A 23,111-nucleotide genomic window follows, 5' to 3' on the forward strand; every position below is an offset into this window, starting at 1 on the left:
TCCTGCTTCTCACAACCAAAACTGAGGCTTGATCATCTGACTTGTTATTCGAACCTAACTCATTATCAAGTTTTCTTTACTTAACAAGTTTCCCTTCATATCCTCGAACGAGAGTTTATCTTTACCATAAAACAAGGCCTCCCTAAAAGTCTTACATAAAAGAGCACAATAATAGCATAGTCTGATCTTCATCATCTATATTAGCCTCGACATTCTTCAAATCATTCAAGAGAGTAACGAATTCACTTATGTGAGCTCTAATGGACACACCTTTGGTCATATAGAACGTATACAAACATTATTTCAACACCAATTGATTAGCTAGAGATTTTGTCATATAAAAGGTTTCTAACTTCCTCCATAAGATGAATGTTGTTTTCTCTATAAGCACATCTTGCAATACATTATTTGTAAGGTACAACTGAATTGGAATTAGGGCCTTCTCATCAAGCTCTTCCTATGCCGACTGATCTACATTTGGGGGTATTACTTTATAATGACCTTTTCAGGCCGTTTTGAACCAGAATTGTTATCATTCGAACTTGTCCCAAATTGAAATTTATGATCCCATCGAACTTCTCAATATTGAATTTCATTATCACAATCCGTGAACAAGTTAATACAAAACCCTAACCAAGCTCTGATACCAATTTGTTATTGATCAACCTGTATAAACAACGAGAAATAATGAACAGAGAAAATTGGGCACACAAATATACGTGAAAAAACTCCTCCAATCAATAGGATAAAAACCACGGGCAAAAAATACTTCACTAATGAGCAAATAGTTGAAGAGTACAATATACAAAAATTCAAAACAAATCTTAACCCTGAATACAAAATTCTCTGGCTAAAACACAAAATTTCATTAAAGCTCTTTGAAAGCTCTCTCTTGATCTTTTCGCTAATGTTGTGTTATGTTCGCATTTTTTCTAAGGTAACTAGGGCCCTTTAAATAGGCTAATATTAAAGTTCTAATATGACTATAATATCTCTGGTGTAATCAGAGTTTAACTGTGAAAACTAACCTTACTAAGAGTCTAATATGTAACTGTTTTAAGTTTGAAATTCGTCATGACGTCGTGACGTCCTAGGCTCCTCATTACGACCTTGCCTCTGTTTTGAACATCATCACATCATTGTGATGTCACGTGATTCCTCGTCATGATGTTGCTTCTATTTTGACTCTGGTTTGACCTAACATATGAGACACACTCCACAGTTGGGTTTAATGGTAGACAAATAATTAATCGTACGTAAAGACATATAGCAATGTCTATTAACATTATCCTTTGTTGAATAATGTAATGCCAATCAATTGCTTAAAATGGATGAATTTAAAAAAAATTAATAGTTATTTATTAATATGCATGAACGTATTAACTTGAGTGTCACAAAAGGGATAAAGTTAAAAAAAATTTGAAGGGGCAGAATTAAATTATAAATTTTTATAAAAGTTAAAATGAAATTTTACCATTGTATTAGCTAATATATTTATAATATTTATAGCACTAACATGTGAAAGGAAATTCCATTAGGGATATTGCCATACGAGTTTTAGATGATCCTTTACTAAAAAAAATTGGTCAATTAAGGCATCAAGATCAAAGGGTGCATAGAAAGGCGAGAATTTTTTAATATAATGATGACGATATAGGGATCAATGAGTATGAAGGACCAAATTTATGTGAGAAAGAGCCTTTTAATGCTATGCTAGAAGAAGATGCATATTTACTGAAAGAAAATAATATTAAGCATCAATTTAGCAGTAATAAAAAAAACAGCGAGAAAAGTAAGTAATTATTTGAATTAGAAGAATGTAGATTAGCAAATTTAAAGGTTAAGAAAAAAAAGAAGAGGGAGAAAGGTTAAAAACAAGTTCCCAAAACCTTACTCTCATATTGGAAATTTTTCAAAAGATTCACTTTTCGATTCAAACTTTAATAATTGGAAAAATGATGTAGAAGGAAGTGAAAAAGGCATGAGAACTAGGAAAACAGTTGGGATTGAAGGCTGATGATCATGAAAAGGAAATTATTGAAGAATTGGCTTATATTGAAGCTTGTAGATTGAACATCAAGTTATAAGGTTCTTTCTTAAGTGTATGGTTAAATTGTTATTCTTGGATCATTGGGAGCTATTCAAATGAGTAATTTAAATTTAGTTCTATTTGTTTTTTTTTTTTTGGGGAAGTTGTCTTAGTTAGGAGCATGTAAATGTCTTTGGGGGTAAGAGAATGGTGTATTATATTAGGGACAAGGTTGGTATAAATGTGTTTATGAGTTGTGGGATTATGCCCTTAGTTTGTGTTGGTTTTAAAAATTTGCTTCTTCGATTTATAATCTTGGATAGCTACATATTTTTATTTGTAAGATGTGTTAGTTGATTGAGTGTTGTTTTCACTTTCTCTTGTTGATGTGAATTGTGGTTGGATTATAGGCAAGGTGTGATGGCTAAATGTTTATTTACATAAGGTTTGGTGGAATGATGTTTTATATTGGATTAAGATGTTTGAATCGATTCAGTTTGATTCTGGTGTGGTTGCAAGGGATGATCAAAAGCCTTGAATTGAGTATGACTGCTTCGGGTGGTGATTCAATTCCTGTTTGCATTCTGTTATGGGAAGTCTACAAGTCATCATGTTTTGTGTTATGGAGCTTTGGTTTGGTTCTTGGCTACCATGTATTACTTGTTTTTTTGTATTTGGTTAGGTGATTTATTCGCTTGTTTGGGGTTTGCAACTCTTATGACAATATTTTGTCTTTAAATTTAATTTATATAAATATTGACTGAGGAAAAATAAATAAATAAATAAAGAGTAACATTAATTACTTGATTAAAATGTATGAATGTATAGAAATCTAATAGTCACTTACGCCATCTATATAAATGATTGTAAGTAATGAAGTCATTATATATGAGAAAGTCAAAAATAAAATCTAAAGTTTCATATTCCATTTTTAAGTATCTTTTTTCTTTACCATCTCTAGATTTTCTCCAACAAAGTGATAATTAGAGCTAGATATTCTTATAAAGTGAGAGAAAGTGTGTAAAAAAAAAAGAAAAAGAGAGAGAGAAGCTCATTATAATCTCCTAAGATATTAAATGGGAATCTTCAATCTTGACGGAAATCTACTTTAGAACTGGCTTCAGTGGTGTTTTTAGAGTTGTTTTCTTGAATATTCTATGATAACTCCATCCCATCTTTTTATTTTTGTTATATATAGATCTTAGAAAGCCTAAAAACCCTAAAAATTAATTTTTTCTATTGTTTGGGGTGCAATTCGTGAAATTGAAATGGCCTGCCCCATAGCTGTGTGGCATCCTATGTAGCTAACACGACCGTGTGATATGGTCCAACTCGTGTGGCTCCTGTAACTTGCTTCGATTTTCCAATTTTCATTCGTTTTTCGCTCCTTTTGCTCCCAAATGCTCTTTTAAGTATTAAAACATGAATTTAAAGTATTAGGAGAATAAAATTTACCATTAACATCGAATAATCACTCAAAAACTCATTAAGAATGGGATTAAAACATGTTACTTTTAGCACCTTTCAAATATCCCCACACTTAAGCGTTTGCTTATCCTCAAGCAAAATCCTCAACTCACAATCAAGTTAACTTCTCTCAATTTATTGTTTTCACCAATAATGTCTTAAGATAATTTAAAGATAATCATACATTGGAAATTCACACTAAAATGACACTAAACAGTACAAGTAATCCAAGCAGAGAATTTTAAACTTTAAAAAAAATTAGGCATCTCCCTTATCTCAAAAATTACTTGAAATTCAAACTTAACAATGACTAACATCCTCACTAAGATACATGAAAAGCATTTAAAGTGTTTAAGGTTCAAATAATGTGCACTCAACAGTCAAACGAGAAATGTTATTACCATAGGCTTGCTTGAAAATCAAATCTCCACCACTATAGAATAAGATGGCACACCAATCAAGAAGTCTTTACAATGTTGTAATGGGGCTTAGGTCAAGGGTATGGAAAAAGTTAGAAAAGTTAGTTAAAATCGAGAATCAAGTTGATAAGTTACCAAATTAGAAAAAAAAAATCAAATGTTGAATTAAAAGAATTCACATCAACAAGAAATAAATAATAAAAATGAGCTTTTCAACACAATATTAAGCTAACGATTCAAGCTCAAATTTTTTTTTTTGATTTGTTGATTTTTTTTCCTTTTCTGTTTTTTTTAAACAAAATAAATTCAATAATTAGAATAATAAAACATAGTTAAGCAATTAACCAAATCAAATCCCGACAAAAAGAGAGTCAATAAAAATGGATAATTTACAACATAGATATGGGTTATGGGTTAACACTAAAGGGTTAGGAAAAGAGTGTGTTAGGATCAACGTGGTTTACTAGGGGTGAATACAACATGTAAACTGATTAAAGGTTAGGTGGGTTAAACCCTAAGTGCCTCTATCATCTCATTATATCAAATCAATAATGTTGTCTCGACATGCATAACCCAAGTAAGTTCTAAAATAACAAATCAAGTTGACATACTCACAACTAGAGGTGTTCATGGGCCGGGCCGGATCGGGTTCGGGTCGGGCTCAACTAAAAAATCATGCCCATTTATTGGGCTCGAGCCGGGCCAGGCTCAAAAAATGGGCCTAAAATTTTGCCCAAGCCCACCCAAATAAAAATATTAAAACTCAAGGCCCGGCTGGCCACTTTGATAATTTTTATATTATTTTAAATATATATAATACATTAAAATACTAAAAATATCAAAATAAATATTTCCCAAAAATTGAAAATAAATTTTGAAAAATATGTAGACTTAAATAACACTAAGATAAATGCAACTTAACAAGCAAATGCTTCTAAAATAATAAAAATTAACAAATACCTTTAAAATAATAAGAAAATTAACAATAAAATAAAATTTATACAATATCCAAATAATAACAACAAAATAATAGCAACATAATAGTAAAATGGTAGCAAAATATGGAGAAAACAACAAGAAAATAACATTCAAAAATAAAAAAAATATGCGATTTTTTTTCCTTTAGTGAATTCAGTAAGGGTCGGGCAGACCCGCTAAAATACCTTACTCGACGCCTTGCCCATTTTTTTAAACGGGCCTTATTTTTTTTGTCCAAGCCCATTTTTTGGGCCTATATTTTTGCCCAAACCCTCCCACATTTCGGGCGAGCCTTTGGGCCTGGCCGGGTAGCCCGGCCCATGTACACTTCTACTCACAACCAAAACTAAAATTAGCATGAAATAAATAAATGCTCTATAGGCTCAAAAGCTCACAAAAAATTATGGTTTTGATGTCAAACTTGCAAATTTAAAATTTAAAGATAATATTTAAAAATTCAGGGAGACAACGTAAAATAATATTTCTGAAAAATAACTTAACATACTTGATTCTCTCGTGACTTAAAGAATAAATAAAACAATGTATAAAAATCCAAAAATTATTCAAAAAAATCAATAAAAACTCCAAATTAAAAGAAATTACTTCAATGGCAGCTATGAGAAAATTACTTGAAAATAAATAATTCAGGGATTTTATCGCATAATCATATAAATAGCCTCCCTACAGTTAAGATGTACATTGTCCTCAATGTAAAAATAGATAGAAACAGAATAAGGAAAATATTATAAGGGAGGAAGAGAACTGAAACTACCCTGAATTTAGATGAATTCGTCAAAATAGTGAAAATTGAAATCGTAGGCAATTCTAAATGAAGTACATGTTTACAAGCAAACTATTAAGAAAATAGACAAAAATAAATAAGATAAAGAGATTACAAACTAGAAAAAAAACAATTGAAAAAACATAATAAAATATGCATAATAATATAAAATAAAAGATATCAATCCATAAAATAAAATAAAAAAAGAAAGGGCTTAGAGTAGGAAACAAAGGAACAAAAACACGAAAGAAAAAATAACTTTAAAAAAGAAAAAAACTACATGGCCATGTAAGTCACATGGCCGTATGGTCAGGCCTTGTGAGCCACACGACCGTGTGTATCGATCGTGTGGAATCACTCAGACTATGTGTATAGGTCATGTGGAATCACTTAGACCATGTGTGATAAAAAAGGTAAAAATAAGCCCAGTATCCACACGGGCTAGGACACGCTTGTGTATCTAGGCCGTGTGGGGTGTTCGTTCATTTCTCCCACGCTCGTGTGGATCACACAGCCATGTAACTCTCTGTGCCCGTATGAGCTAAAAGAAAATTTAAAAAATTAGCTCCAATTTTTACATGCCCAAGTGGATCACCTTTTTTTTTAAATATTTTTTCAATTTTTCTTTCAAAATTTTTTGAATTTTTTAAGTAATAATAAAAAAAAGTGTACTAAACATACAACATAATTAAAAAAAATAAAACACACTCGGATTGCCTCCCGAGGAGCGCTTGTTAAAGTCTAAGCTTGACTTCCCTTTTCAAGCTAACGATTAAGGCAAGTCTTAGAGCTGGAGCTCATTTCTCTCGTTATCAGTATTACCACCAAAATAAAGTTTGAGACGATGACTTTTTACCTTGAATGTGCCGAAATCAGGGTGTGTTACCTCAATGGTTCCGTATGGAAATACGTTTTGTACCACAAATGGGTTCGACCTTAAGCTCTGAAGGAGACATTCGAGGATCTGATTTGTCTAGCAACACTTTATCTCCAACTTTGAATTGGTTCGTCCTCTTTACATGTACACTGTGGCATTGCTTAGTTATTTCTTTGATCGTTCTTGGGTTTTCATTAGCCTTTGTCCGCCATAAATATAATTCATCAAGCTGCACCATTCACTCTCCATTCGTCTATTGATTTTTTTCACCTTGAGATGGATATTGTTCGAACATGTATTCATTAGTAAACTCCTATAAAGAATATTGAGCCACATGATTACTAATATTAACAGAATAATGAGTATCATCTCGCTTCTTTGGAACTCTAACAAAATCATGTGCTTGAAGACTAACATTTTCATCACCTACACTCAACAGAGGTTCACCATTACCATCAATAACAATTCTAACAGTGGCTAAAAATGGTTAAACTAAGATCATGGTTACATTAATATACTATCAATGTCATTATAAAAAAATTCAATAAGGAATATAAATTTATCTACTTTAACAAGTATATCTTCAATAATACCCTTAGGATACCTAATTGATCTATTAGCTAATTGAATATTTATCCTAGTGGGTTTTGGTTCCTCGAGACCAAGTTGTTTGAACATTTTATAAGGCATAAAATTTATACTAGCCCCCAAATTAGCCAAACTTTTTCAACATTTAAACTACAAATAAGACAAGGAATAGTAAAACTCCTTCGATCTTTAAGGTTGTTGGGTAGTTTGTTTTGGAGAATGACTGAACAATCTTCATTGAGCTCCATAGTTGACAAATCATCTAACTTCCTTTTATTTGTTAACAACTCCTTTAAAAGTTTTGCATATTTAGGCATCTGCGAAATAGCTTTACTAAAATGTAAGTTAATATATAATTTTTTTTCAAAAGTTTAAGAAATTTACCATATTGTTCATTTATGTGGTTTTTCTTTAATGCTGTCGGATATGGAATTCGTGGTTTGTATTCTACGACCACTGGCTTATGTTCTTTCTTGCTTTCCACAACCCCATCATTTTTCTCAACAACTTCTAGATTCAGTTTCTTTTTAGGCTCGACTAACCCTTCCACGCTTCAAACAGTGATTGCGTGGACTTGCTCCTTTGGGTTAGTTTCAGTGTTACTAAGTAAGCTACCTAATTGTCTCTCTGAAACCAGTTTAGTAAGTTGCACAATCTGATTTTCAAGCCCTTGAACTGATGCTTACTGATTTTTCAGAGCTGCATCAGTATTCTAAATTCTAGTTTTGGACACTGAAATAAATTTAGCTAACATCTCCTTAAGGTTTGGTTTCTTTTCTTACTGATAAGATTGCAAAAAACTCGGAGAGGGTTATGACCTTTGGTTTCCTTGACCACTCCAAGAACAATTTGGATGATTTCTCCATCTTGGACTATAGTTATTGCTATAGGGGTTATTTTGAGGCCTAAATTGTTACCTATAAAGTTGACTTGCTTATGCTCCATACTAGAACCAAAGGGTAAACATTCTGAATCAATCATCCCCACTCCATTCGTATCTCATTACACTACTGGATTTACCCGCTTAGAAAAATTCAAACCATAAATTTTATTACCAAGAGCTTCAACTTGATTTGCTAACATAGAAACTGCATCAATATTAAAAACACTGGTTACTTTAATCGAATTCGTTCTCATGACTTGCCACTTATAGTTATTTAGTGCCATCTCCTCAATAAACTCTTGAGCTACCTCAGGTGTCTTATTATTCAATGTCTCGCTAACTGTTGCGTCAATTAGTTGCATAGTCGAGGGATTCAAATTGTTGTAAAAGGTTTGAACTTGTAACCACAAAGGTAACCCATGCTGAGGATATCCTCTCATAAGATCCTTATATTTCTCCCATGCATCATATAATGTATCCAACTCAATTAGAGAAAAAGAAGAGATGTCTTTTCTCAATTTAGTTGTTTTAGCCTGTGGGAAGTACTTCAACAGAAACTTCTCAATCATCTGATCCCATGTTGTGAAGAACCTCATAGAAGTGAATTTAACCACTTTTTTTCCTTGCTCCTCAAAGAGAATGGGAATATCCATAAGTGTATGGCATCATCAGAAATGCCATTAATCTTTAATGTGTCGTAAATCTATAGAAAGTTAGGCAAATGAGCATTTAGATCTTTATCTTGCAACCAATGAAACTGAACATATTGTTGTACCATCTGAATTGTGTTTGGATTCAGCTCAAAATTGTTTGCAACAATAGTCAATCTGATGATACCTGATTTAGCCCCAATCAGAGTAGGCTTAGCATAATCAAATATAGTATAAGGGGCAAAAGATGTTGGAGGCTACTGATTATTTTGATTATCATCCATCTCCACAATAATATCATTTTCCTCTTGATCATTTATTAAAATATATTGACCTTACTTTGCTTCACTAACCTTTCTACAATTTCTACGAGCAATCTTTTCAATTTCACTATCAAACACTAATAGTTCTAACGGGTTTCGTCTAATCATAAACCAAAAGAACTCGCCGAAATTAAACAAACAAAAAATTAGAATGTAAAAATTAAATTAAAAACAAAAATATTAAAATTAAAATTAAAAAATTTTAAATTAATAGAAATAAAGTTTTCCTAATATTTTAGTCCCTAGCAACGACACCAAAAACTTGATGGAATCGTAAACCAACTAAAAATCCGACTAAGGCAAGTGCACCTATCAATTAATAGTATAGCTATGGTGAGCAAAGATATCATTCTCATAAAGACTAAAAGATTAAAAGTACTAGTAATTATCGTCTTCCTATTATTTAACGGATAAATTTGAATGATTAATTAAAACTAAAATTAATTAAATTACGAATGTGATAAAGAACAAATCAGGAAAATAATCGAATAATAACCAAGGGGTGAAATAATATCCAGGAAAGAATTCACCTAGATTTCATCTGTCATTATCAATCTAAACTACGCAATTTCTTCACTTAGTATCTTGATCCTAGAAATCCCTAAATTATGCTAATATTTCTCTTTAAGAACAAAAGCAATTGACTCTAGGCTAATTAATTAAAATTCACTTCTAATTAAAACCTATATTATTGCATTATCTCGATTTATGGGTCCCCCTATTAAATTTTACTCTAATCTGGTAGATTTATATTGTCATATTTCTAGAATTACATGCAACTCAACTCAATTACGCAAGATTTACTTTTAAATAGAGTCTATTCCTCCTCTGATTTAAACACATCAAACATGAGTTAATAATCTAGAACTATCAAACCAAGAATTAAGCACACATAATTGAGAACAATATCTAAATATTTACTGCATAAAATAAAAGTCAAATGACAAAATATATCTTAAGGTTCATCTCCCCTAGATATTTAGAAAATTAATTCATGCTTGAAAGTAAAAACAATCAAGAAACAATATAACTGAAAGAAATAAAGAAACTCATTATAATTTCCTAAGATATTAACTAGGAGTCTTTAATCTTGATGGAAATCTGCTTCAGAATATGCTTCAATGGTGTTTTCAAGTTGTTTTCTTGAATATTCTATGACGACTCCATATTATCTTCTTATTTTTGTCATATATAGGTTTTAGAATACTCGAAAAACCTTGAAAATAACATTTTTTGCTGTTTTGGGTGCAATTTGCTAAATTGACACGACTTGCCACATGGCCATTTGACATCCCGTGTAACAGTCCATTTTCAGTAAAATCGGAATAGTGGTTTCGAGACCACAAATCTAATTTTGGAAGAAAAATTATTTTTATATTATTTTATGGTCTATAGTATGATAGTAATGTCGTATAAAAATTTCATAAAGAAATTTTACAGATCACATGTTTAATTTGATAAAGGACCAAATTGCATAAAGTGCAAAAGTTGAGTTCTAATAGCAAAAGGGATTAAATAGCTATAAAAATTTAAAGTACAAGTCCTTATATGGTAAATATACCATTTAAAAATGCTTAGTGGTTAAAGATGATGATTCATCCATGGAAAATAAAATAAAGAAAAGGATGAAATTGGAAGGTGAAAAAAATAAAAGATGATAATTAATTAAATAATGAAAATATCATCTTTCGCATCATCTTGCTCGAATTATTTCCATGGAAACCCTAGCTAAGAGAAAGTAGTTCAAGCAAGCTTACTTTGATCAATTAAGTAAGTTTTCTTGTCCCGTTTTTAATGATTTTTATATTTCCGATATCGTAATAGCTTAATCTAGCTATCAGGGGATTAATTTGCAAAGTTATCAAGGTACTAGGGTTTTTCCATGGATGAACATAGATGAATTATGAAGTTTTATGGTAGAAAATGAAAGGTTGTTAATAGATAAACAACTTTTGTAAAGGGGATTTTTATGAAATTATGATTTAGGGAATAAATTGAAAAGATGTAAAATTCATGGAAAAATTCTAAATTTTATGAAATACATGGGCTGTAATTTTTACATGTAAATATCAGCTAGGCTTGGAATAAGGATTAAATTGCATGAATTTCATTTTTCGAGCCTAAGGATGAAATCGTCATTAATTAATAGTTTAGTGGCAAAATGGTAATTTTGCCTAAGATGTGAATTGAATTGAAATGAACATGAATTAATGTTAAATTCATTCATATAGATTCAAATGGACCAAATTCTAAGTTAGAATAAGGAAAAGAAAAAATATCGGATTAGTAGATTTTACGTACACGAACGTTTATCGAGGTAAGTTCGTGTAACTAAATTGTGTATATTTATATGCTCAAATTAAATGTTGTGTATCTGAATTGTATAAATGCCAAATATATGAAATTGGTTATATATCCGAAAAAGCTCGATAAATATTAAATCTCGTTTGAATAATGGAATTTGATGGATACAAGATTTCCTGATTAGTTGTGGTCCTGCATGTGTTATGGACACACCACAGCTCGAAAAAGCGTCTCGTTATAAGCCCTCTCGAGCTTCCTGTTATATGGTTCCTGCGAGCATCCTGATCTGTAGTGATCTTGCATGTGTTGCGGACTACCGCAACTCTTTGTGAGCGTCCTGTTATATGATCGGTTGTGATTGTGCATATATTACGGACACATATGCAGCTTTTTGTGAGTGTCCTAATATGGCTCGCTTAAACTTCTCGATATATGGCTATCCAGAGCTCCTAATTAAAGGCTCTTCGTAAGCTTCCTGATTAAAAGTTCTTTGTAAACTTCCTGATTATGACTCTTATGGGCTTGTTGTTATATAGCCCGGATAAGCTTCTTGATAGGCTCTTTGTGAGCTTCCCGATTAATAGCTCTTTGTGAACTTCCTATTATATGGCTCGAGAGAGGATTTCCCGATTATGTACTTTAAAAAGCACTCCTGAATATTAATTGACGGATTTCTGATTTGTACACTTCGAGTGTACTACCTGTGTATCCATCAATGTTTTCAATGATTCAACGAGCAAAATCCTGACATGAGAAAATATGAACACGAATTGAATTATTACACGTTCTGCCTGAAATATATGATATATGCAAATATGAGATAATTCTATATGAACATGGAATTTGTTTGATGAATATGTTCATTTATGATTATATATTTGTATACCTCGATCGTACTACCTGTTTAACCATCAACATTTTGATTGATTTAATAGGCAAAGTTCAGACATGAAATAGTCTGAACTTGAGACGAATTATTATGAAAATGTACTTGAAATACAAGGATATGATTTGTATATGTTATATGAATACATGATGTGGAAAATATATGTACATGGAAACCTAATTATTGTTGAGCCCATACATGTTTCTTGATATATATATATATGAAATATATGACTAACAAGGGTGATGAGGATATGTGTTAGGGCTCGTGATCAAGTTGATTGAATGTGCCTTGTATGTTTATATTGAATATAAATGAGTGGTAAGTTAATTACCATGTTATACGAACTTACTAAGCATTTCATGCTTACTCTGTTTTATTTTCCCCTATTCTATAGTAATTCGGAGGCTCGTTGGATTGGAAGCTTGGCAGAGATCGCTCACACTATCCATCAGCCCATTTTGGTATATATATGGTAAATCAATTATGGTTGTAGACACTCAATTTTGCCCGGGCCCAGAAATAAGTCCAAAAACAAAAATAATAAACCCAAAAAAATGAAGTCCAAGTTCAGTCCAAAATTACAAATATATAATTTGGCCCAATCGGAATGACCCATTACTTGAAAAGATTTAAGGTCCATCTATAAGCTTGACTCATATGGAAATATAATATTTAAGGATATGCAATCTTATATATGATATGCAATCTTAGATATGATACAATCTTAGATATGATATACAATCTTAGATATGATATGCAATCTTGAAGATATGATCTTGTAATCTTGGAGATTTAATTTGTAGATATCCTTTAATCTTAACCATTGATGTAATTGATTTGTATCGTTGGATTTTGGGAGGCTCAACTATAAATAGAGGCCTCTCCCTTCATTGTAAAATACTTGAGTTTTGGGAAGCAATAAGAATTCTTGAGAGCATTCACTCAAATTTCTCTCCCTCTTGCGTTCTTATTTTCTACAATTTGTTCTTATTTATTCTTTGTTCATCTTCGTTTTGAACCTTTTTTTATTTAATCCTTATCTCCTTGATTTTTTAATTCTCTTTTATATTTTATTTTTAATAATTTTAGTATTATATCAAATTATTTTTTTATTAAATTCTATATTATTCATTGTTTTAAAAATATATTTCATTTAATTGAAAAAGTTTTTTCTTAAATAAGGCAATGTTTGGTGTTTAGAAATTCGAAAAATCGTGCCCTATCATGCTGGGTTGCGATTTTTTCGTTTGACTAAATGACCAAATATCCTTTTAATAAATTTTCAAAATCATGAGATAATTTTAGTGACGAGGATTTAAAACATCATGTCCTAACATGCTGGATGTGATGTTTGTATACTTTCGGAACAAAAGAATCTCAAGTTTCAACTTTAAATTGTTCAAGTTTTAAAATCTTTTCAAATTTTCGACATTAGGACAATAAATAATCAATTCGGTACCAATTTTGGGCGTTATGAGGGTGTTAATCCTTCCTTGTGCGTAACCGACTCCCGAACCTGTTTTCTTGCATTTCGTAGACCAAAATGTTTTATAAAGGTGATCCAATCACACATAAAAAGGTTAGTGGCGACTCCCATTTTCATTTATCAAAAAGTCAAACCCCATTTTTCAAACCCTTTAAAAAATGGTTTCAACAGCTTGGCGACTCCACTGGGGACTTATAAGAGAGTCAAGCCGAAAATTGATGATTTTCTGTCTTAAAGTCGGAAATTTGGAAAATTTTTAAAATATGTCATTTTTACATGTGTTAGTTGCATATGTTTGTTATTGTTTACGCACACATTGCATGTGCATGACCGTTATGGTCACACCCTTAAGTGGGAGTGAGAAGCTATGCTTTCGTGAGGTTTTCACGTCCGCATGGGCTAGTGGATTGCTTCCAGGATACATCCGTACCTATGTCTTCGTGAGATTTTCATCTCCGCATGACCATAGGGAAATGTGTCCCCCTGAACCGAACTTGGTCCATATGAGCCTATAATTGGTGAGGATCGAGGAATCTGCTGGTTCAGGTACCCTTGCTTTAGAACCGAACTACATATAGTGAACTCTAAGTGCTTGCCTCAGGTAGTATGATGATGACCTTTAGTGCCTACCTTTATAAGTTCTTATTTATTATATTTTTTTATATATGTGACACTGACTTGTTTTTCTTATTTTACTATCATTGCATGTCATTTATCATTAAAAGGTGTCAATTCAAGGTTCGATTTCTGAGTTAGAAAGTTTTGTAATGGGGAACGAATATCTTAATAAAGTAGAGGACAACTCTTTCGTTTGTGCATGGTCAGAGAAAACCCAGATAGAAAAAGGAAATAGTGTCATCGAAGGATACAGATAAGAATTATGGGACTACACTCTCATTAGTGTGATGCAAAATAACCTCCAAGAGTTAAAGGAAATATGGGATTAATGGAGTAACGAAGCCAAGCAGTTGTTCTACAACAGTTATGGGGAATTGTAGTATTTGCTTGACATGAAGATAGATGAACAATTCAAGGTGAGCGTGGGGAGTACTGATGGACACTTCTACCATTACAGATGAAGATAGTCACCTCGTGGATGGTAAGGGTTTAAGACCTACAAAATTGAATTTGATGGAAAGAATTTTGCTTATGATGGTAGAAAGGCTCACTTACTATAGGACCTCTACCAAACAACAAGCTGGAATTTACTGTGGCACTTTAGGATGTTGTACTTATCAGAAATAATGGAAATGCAAGCCCTGATGACCGGGACAACCCAAATGAGCATGAAAGAAAGAGATTAAAGAAGATCGTATCGTTTAAAGACCTTTAAAGTGGAGATTAGCTATGCTGCAAAGATATCCATGCAAGCAATTCGAAATGTTCTGTGGAGGCAGAAATTTAAAGACTCTCAAGAAGCACTGAGGATGTTTGATATCATTTTAAGGCAGTATGCTGCGAAGCTGGAATGGCTACTTGTTCGCCAATCTTTCTTTCAAGGTAATCAGAGCAACTTTACAGATATTGGAGAAAGTGTCTTTGGCTGTAGAGCTTACTTCATAGGTGAAGCCATAATTCAAATTCAAGAGATAGCTAATCATTTACAGATACTGGTAGAAAGGGCCAGCACGTTGAGCACCAATATGAGCTACAGTCAAATCGTGGTCGAAAGTTAGCTTTGTTATTAGATAGGGTTAAAACTCTGGGCCTACGGGCGAAAGCGTATTTGTAATTCGTTTTATGAAAAGATTTTTATTCCTTAAATAACGTTTTCTAAAATGAAATTGAATTAGAATCGATATCCTTTTACATTCATGCATTTGCATCTAATAGCATCTCATCGCATCATTTGCATTCAAAATTATAAAAAGACTCTAATTAGTTAAAGTTATCAAAAAGAGAAAGAAAAAGAGAGAGAGAGAGAGAGAGAAGAGGGTCACGGCTGAGTGAAAAAGAAGTTGAATGGGAATTAACGACGTTCCCTTACATATCCCTAACTTTTGTGTCAGGAGGGATAGCTTACCCGGAGAAGGGGGTGTTTGGAAATTAAAATCATCAATGAGGAAGGGACTGCACAAAGAAACCTTGAGGGCATTCGCCCTTACGAACCGGGAAGTTCTTTAAACAATTAGACTGCAGAAGAACTTCCTATAATATTTAGGAATTTTACGGAGTAATATTCAGAACACTCTTATTGCTCTAAAGCCTAGGAGTAATGAGATTTCTTTTGAGAAGTGGGCTCATGTTCAGACATTTTTATTTTCAATAAAACATACTTTTATTATTTATCTGAGTAAATACTCTTTCATTCTGATTCTTTTGACCTTTGGCATTCTTTATAAATTTTCATTTCATGTAAATAGTCATTCTTGAATTCATTTATTCCTTGTATATTCTTTTGTGTGCCTATCATAGATCCCTAGATATCAATGACACGGGCAACGATACTACAGATTCAGAGCTTCTTTTGAGTGTGATATGTGTTTAGAGGAATCTCAGTACTTTGAAGGTGATAGAAATTGTGACTTGTTTCTGAATTTGTTGAAAATAGTTTATACCCCATGAAGTGGTGGTAGGAAATATAGCCTTAGAGGAAGGAAAGATTGTGAAATTAGAATTAGCTAAGGAGACAGACAATACCTTGTTGAGACTATTATGGGAATTCAAAAATGTGGTCCAAAAACGCATGCAGGAGGATTTGCAATTGCCAGAATAAACATGAGGTTTTGGGGCACTGTTGGTCCACCATGAAAAGGGATCGCATCAGTTGTACAATGAATGCCAAATTTAAGGGAGTCAAGACTTATGGGGCATATATGTTGTGGGCCCGAGCTCGTCAAAAGTTTCGAGCTGACAATGAATAATCTTTGTGGACATCAACTGCTTTATTAAGAGGGGAGATAACTTCATATGCCAATATTACAAAGTCAAAAGTCATCCATTTTAAAAAAAAAAAAAAGAAAAGAAAAAAGATTATATATAACTGCACAATGCCAAAAGTTTGCAGTCTTTTCAAAGATAATGCGCCATACCATAGTACAACAAAGGTTGCTAAAAGAAAAGAAAAAGAAGAAAAAACAAATTACAAAAGATGACCGAGACTGGTAAAAATTGGCATAAGAAACTACCGCTTACTCTCTATGCTTACGCTGGGGCAAACAACTTCAATTCCAGTTGTTTCAAAGGTTCCAACCATCATCCTTGGAATGGGTGCATTGTTTGGCTTTCTGAAATCGATGTCATGTCAATAGCTGCGATGGTTAGCTCCAGGCGGTGGCCATTGATTTCTAGCTATGGGGCATCAGGCCGTACGCAGTCTCTGAAGCTTAAAATGATAAATTCTTTCTTCAAAACCAGTTTCTAACAAAGTGGATGACGGTATCATGAAGGAAGCTCTCTTAGACTTCTATACAAGTTCAGGGAAGAGGAAACCTGATCAAATCATTATTTTCAGGGATGGGGTTAGCGAGTCTCAATTCAATCAAGTTTTGATCAAGTTGTTGAGGCTTGCAAGTTCCTTGACGAGAAGTGGAACCCTAAAGATTGTGGTTATTGTTGTACGAAAAACCATCATACCAAGTTTTTTTTCAGCAAGCATCTCCTGACAATGTGCTACATGGTACTGTCATTGACAACAAAGTATTTCATCCAAAGAACAATGATTTTTACCTTGGTACCCATGCTGGAATGATTGAAATCATGAGGCAGACCCACTATCATGTTCTCTTAGACCAGGCTGGGTTTTTGACTGATGATCTGCAAGATTTTGTTCATTCTCTATCTTATATGTATCAAAGGAGCACCACAGCCATATTTGTTGTGGCTCCTATTTGCTACACTCATTTGGAAGCTTCACAGTTGGGGGCAATTTATGAAGATTAGGGATGCTTCAGAAACATCATCGAGTCATGGTGGGATGTATACTCCGAGAGTAATCTCTGTACCTCAGCTTTCCAGGTTGAAGGATAAAGTCAGCAACTTCATTCTTGTCTGCTGAGAATCATTGAACCATCTTTTTGTAAGGTTTGACAAACAACAACCAGGACTGCTGCTGGGGCAATCCCTTTCTCATGGGTTTATGAATCAAGATTTTTCCTCCAAGCTTTGATGGAGTCAAGAATTGAATACCTCTAGTAAACTTAACTTGAAAGTATTCATCCTAAGCAAATGTACCAAAAATGAATGACACAGACTTATGACAAAGAAGGTTCGTCCAAAAGAATTTCATAAAGGAAACTTTATGCTGAAAAATATCATTCCCATGCAAAAGGATGCCGAATTGGAAAGGGCCATATGTTGCGAAGAAGGCTTTCTTTAGAGGTGCACTGATTTTCACAAGAAATGGATAGGAAGAATTTATCTGATCCAGTGAATTCGGACTCGGTAAAGGAGTACTTTGTCTGAAGGAGAAGGGAAGCCAAGGTGAAAACCCGCAAAGGGCACTTTGTGACTTCTATTTCAAAAAAAAAAAGAGAAAAAAATAAAAAAAAGAGAAAAAAGAAAAAAATGGAGAGGCCAAGGTGAAAACCCGCAAAGGGCGCCTTGAGACCAAAGGGGTTTTGAGTTGAAAACCCGAAAGGGCAGCTCAAATTTGGAAAGTCATGCAGTGACCTTGTTATACCGGATTCGACGAGAAGTGAAGTATGTTACATATCGAGGCATCAATGAATTACTTTGGATCTTTTAAACACATGTTGAACTCAAAAAAAAAAAGTCTTCATGGAGCTAGTGTATAGACGTTCAAGCGGCGATATCTAGGGCATCTAACTTTTATCCTGCTTGCTATCTTTAGATTCTCTTTCTTCTCAAAGATAAGCTATCAGATTAATTTCCTTTGTATTTTTGAACAAATTCATTCAAATTTAATTATCCTCTGGATCTATTTATTCGTCCTCTATTATTCATAAAGTGTGTTGCATAGAAATAATGATTGATGAACTAAATATCTTTACAAACGAAGTTTTGCATATTACTCTGGAAATTTCTAGATAATACAAGAAACTGAAACAGGACAATTGTTTAAGAAATTTCTATATGTGAGGGTCGGATGTGCTCGGGGAAATTGAAATTTCTTCTTCAGTCTAAATTATGATTGGATAAATCAAACGATTCGATCAGAGGATCATCTTACAGGCATTTTCGATGGGTCATAATATTTGGAGGCTGAGTAGGAGTGATATTTTGAGAGAAACAATGATGAGCTACGACGAAGGAATGAGTAGTGACATCTAGAATAGGGGTCATATTCATAAACATTTTGCATTATAACAGGTTTAATTAGGAGCATTTGACTCATTTCGATCATAGCATCCTAATCATTAGGCATGAACTCATACACATTATACAGGTCATATCCTTCAAAGGGACAATGAAGATTGGTGCGCCTTAACCCCCTAAGCAGTAGGGTAATAGGCTAAAGCATAGTAGATCTAACCTTCAAGTATTTACAGTGAAGCAGATCCAAGATGATTTGGCATCTCTGTATTGTCAGGGAGCAGATCGAAGATACCAGATTTGGCGTCTCTATATTGGCAGGGAGTAGATCAAAGATGACAGATTTGGCATCTTTGTATTCGGCGGAGAGCAGGTCGAAGACATAGCTGATTTGGCTTCCACGTGTTTATGTTGAAGCAAGTCTAAGATGATTTGGCATCTCTGTATTGGCAGAGAGCAGATCGAAGATAACAGATTTGACATCTCTATATTGGCAGAGAGGAGATCGAAGATAATAGATTTGGCGTCTCTGTATTGGCAGAGCGCAGATCGAAGATAGAAGATTTGGCGTCTTTGTATTGTCAAAGAGCATATCGAAGAAAAGAACAACAGATTTGGCATCTCCGTATTCGACGGAGAGTAGATCCAAGATGATTTGGCATTCCTGTGTTTACAGGGAACAGATCGAAGACATAGCAGATCTGACATTCCTGTGCTTACAACGAAGCAGATCAAAGATTTTAACATGGCATCTCTGTGTTTATAGGGAACAAGTTGAAGATAGTAGATTTGGCATCCCTGTGTTTACAGGGAACAGATCGAAGACATAGCAGATCTGACATTCCTGTGCTTACAGTGAAGCAGATTGAAGATTTCAGCATGGCATCCCTGTGTTTATAGAGAACAAGTTGAAGATAGTAGATTTGGCATCTCCATATTCGACGGGGAGCAGATTAAAGACATAGTAGATCTAACCTTCATGTGTTTACATCGAAGCAGATCCAAGATGACAGATTTGGCATCTTTGTATTAGACGGGGAGTAAATCGGAGATAACAGATTTGGCATCTCTGTATTAGACGGGGAGCAGATCAAAGATACCAGATATCGCCTTCCTGAGTTGCAGTGAAGCAGATTGAAGCCGTCAAGAGGCCATTTAAAGAAGATCAAGGATCAAGAACTCAAAACTCAGCGAGCCCGGGCAAAATTGGTCCTTTAATAGTCTTTGCTCTATTCTCATTACAAAAGAATGAGCAAAGAGGGCAATAGAGACACTCAATTTTGCCCGGGCCCAGAAATAAGTCCAAAAACAAAAATAATAAACCTAAAAAAAATGAAGTCCAAATTTAGTCCAAAATTACAAACATATAATTTGGCCCAATCGGAATGGCCCATTACTTGAAAAGATTTAAGGTCCATCTATAAGCTTGACTCATATGGAAATATAATCTTTAAGGATATGCAATCTTAGATATGATATGCAATCTTAGATATGATATACAATCTTAGATATGATATAATCTTAGATATGATATGCAATCTTAAATATGATATGCAATGTTGAAGATATGATCTTGTAATCTTGGAGATTTAATTTGTAGATATCCTTTAATCTTAACCATTGATGTAATTGATTTGTACCGTTGGATTTTGGGAGGCTCAACTATAAATAGAGGCCTCTCCCTTCATTGTAAAACACTTGAGTTTTGGGAAGCAATAAGAATTCTTGAGAGCATTCACTCAAATTTCTCTCCCTCTTGCGTTCTTATTTTCTACGGTTTGTTCTTATTTATTCTTTGTTCATATTCGTTTTCAACCTTTTTTTATTTAGTCCCTATCTCCTTGATTTTTTAATTCTCTTTTATATTTTATTTTTTTAATAATTTTAGTATTATATCAAATTATTTTTTTATTAAATTCTATATTATTCATTGTTTTAAAAAATATATTTCATTTAATTGAAAATTTTTTTTTCTTAAATAAGGCAATGTTTGGTGTTTAGAAATTCGAAAAATAGTGCCCTAACATGCTGGGTTGCGTTTTTTTGGTTTGACTAAATAACCAAATATCCTTTTAATAAATTTTCAAAATCATGAGATAATTTTAGTTACGATCGAGGATTTAAAACATCATGTCCTAACATGCTGGATGTGATGTTTGTATACTTTCGGAACAAAGGAATCTCAAGTTTCAACTTTAAATTGTTCAAGTTTTAAAATCTTTTCAAATTTTCGACATTAGGACAATAAATAATCAATTCGGTACCAATTTTGGGCGTCTACGAGGTGCTAATCCTTCCTTGTGCGTAATCGACTCCGAACCTATTTTCTTGCATTTCAGAGACCAAAATGTTTTATAAAGGTGATCCAATCACACCTAAAAGGTTGGTGGCGACTCCCATTTTCATTTTTCAAAAAGTCGAACCCTGTTTTTCAAACCCTTTAAAAAATGGTTTCTACAATGATTATAATGGCATGTATAGGTTAATTGGCCAATATCGGCACATAAATGATTTAATTGTAACTAGCCATTGGAATGGCTTGTGATGGATATGTTTGGTATGTGTTTGAAATGGTTGATTGATAGAAATTATATTGGCATATTGATAATTGAATTAAGTTAGCATATTTGATAAGATATGCATATATATATGAACTTGGTAATTTAAGTAAGTGTGTATACTTGATTATATGAGGTACTATATCATGTATGGAACTTGATTTCGAGTTGGGTTAAATGACCTATAATAGCTTGTGAATGTGTTAAAGTGTTAGTGTAGGAGGATGACAAAATGGGGTGAGAAATATGGCTTGGAAAATAGCATATTTTTGTCCACATAGGCATAGACACAGACGTGCGTCTCATCTGTGTGTGACACAAGGCCTAGCACATGGGCGTGTGATCTAGCCGTGTGTCCCCTGCATCTTTAAAATTTCAAAACAGAATGCTCATGTATTTACACACAGCCTAGCACACGGGCGTGTGGCTTAGTGGTGTGACCTAAGTAAGAGAGTTCCATGGCCTGAGACACGGGCGTTTCCCTCGGCTGCGTGAACCACACAGTTTGACCACACGGGCGTGTAACCCCTGCCCTTAGGAAAAATTTTGAGATTTTGCGAAAAATTCTCTGAGTACCCAGTTTAGTCCCAACTCGTTTCTAATGCATGTTTTGGTCCTCGAGGGTTCATATAAAGGACTTTATGTTTGATTTTTTATATGAATATTGTATGATGTGGAATATCTGTTATTTGATCTGTAAATTCTAGTAATGCTCCATAACCCTGTTCCAGCGACGGATTTGGGTTAGGGGTATTACATCCTGTGTGGACGGTCATTTGTTTAGGTCGTCTGAAATGGTCCAGCTCGTGTGGCTCTTATAACTTGTTCCAATTTTCTGATTTTTGTTTGTTTTTAGCTCATTTTGCTCCCAAATGCTCTCCTAAGTATAAAAACATGAATTTAAAGTATTAGTATCATAAAATTCACCATTAACATCGAATAATCACCCAAAAACGCATTAAGAATGAGATTAAAACATGTTACTTTTAGCACCTATCAGTATCCCTTACTCGTGATATATTGGTTCATTCCAGGTGAAGAGTGTTAGATTTCTTACTTGTAGCATCTTTGGTCATGTATCTTATCTCAAATTTATCTCTTAGTTCCTTAATGGTGACCTCGTTTTGGTAGGTATCAAACAAACCGTTGAATAAACCATTCAATATGTGGCCTATGCACATGTAATAATTGTTGTCTCATTTTTTCCCTCCTCAGGTTGCAACAACAGATTCGTTTTCATTCTCTTCTGGTTTTGGAATTAAGATATCTTCAAATTTGATAGTAAGAAGTACATCTTTTTCTTCCATCATAAAAAATTTTCACCATCAAACAAATCAAGCTTGACAAAGTTGGAAGCCAACTCCCTTAGTGTTCCACTTTCATGTGTTGTAGTAGTTATCATGAAAACAAGTAGAACTTTAAAATTGTTAATGTGGAATTTCTGTGAGGAAATCTTGAATACACAAATGGAACACGAACAACAACTCAAACAGAAAAACGAAGCAATAGGACAGGGCTTCAAGGCATGTATCAAGTCACTATCTTTAAGGTTCTATTTGCCCCTACTTATACTCAGTGTGCAAATGAGTTTCAAGCAAATGAACCTCAAGGATACAATGAAATCTGATGACTATTTGCATTTTGTAGTGGCGAAAATAGTCCACT

General features: G+C 33.5%; 1 non-coding gene across 1 annotated transcript; it reads left to right on the forward strand.

Moving 5' to 3' along the window:
* Window positions 1-8,436: 8,436 nt before the first annotated feature.
* LOC128282467 (small nucleolar RNA R71) lies at window positions 8,437-8,543 on the forward strand. Its single transcript, XR_008272747.1, has one exon. It is a non-coding gene; the product is annotated as a small nucleolar RNA R71 (small nucleolar RNA).
* The last annotated feature ends 14,568 nt before the right edge of the window (window positions 8,544-23,111 follow it).

This window comes from Gossypium arboreum, chromosome 1 (genome assembly GCF_025698485.1).
Source record: "Gossypium arboreum isolate Shixiya-1 chromosome 1, ASM2569848v2, whole genome shotgun sequence".
In the NCBI taxonomy this organism is placed as follows: domain Eukaryota; kingdom Viridiplantae; phylum Streptophyta; class Magnoliopsida; order Malvales; family Malvaceae; genus Gossypium; species Gossypium arboreum.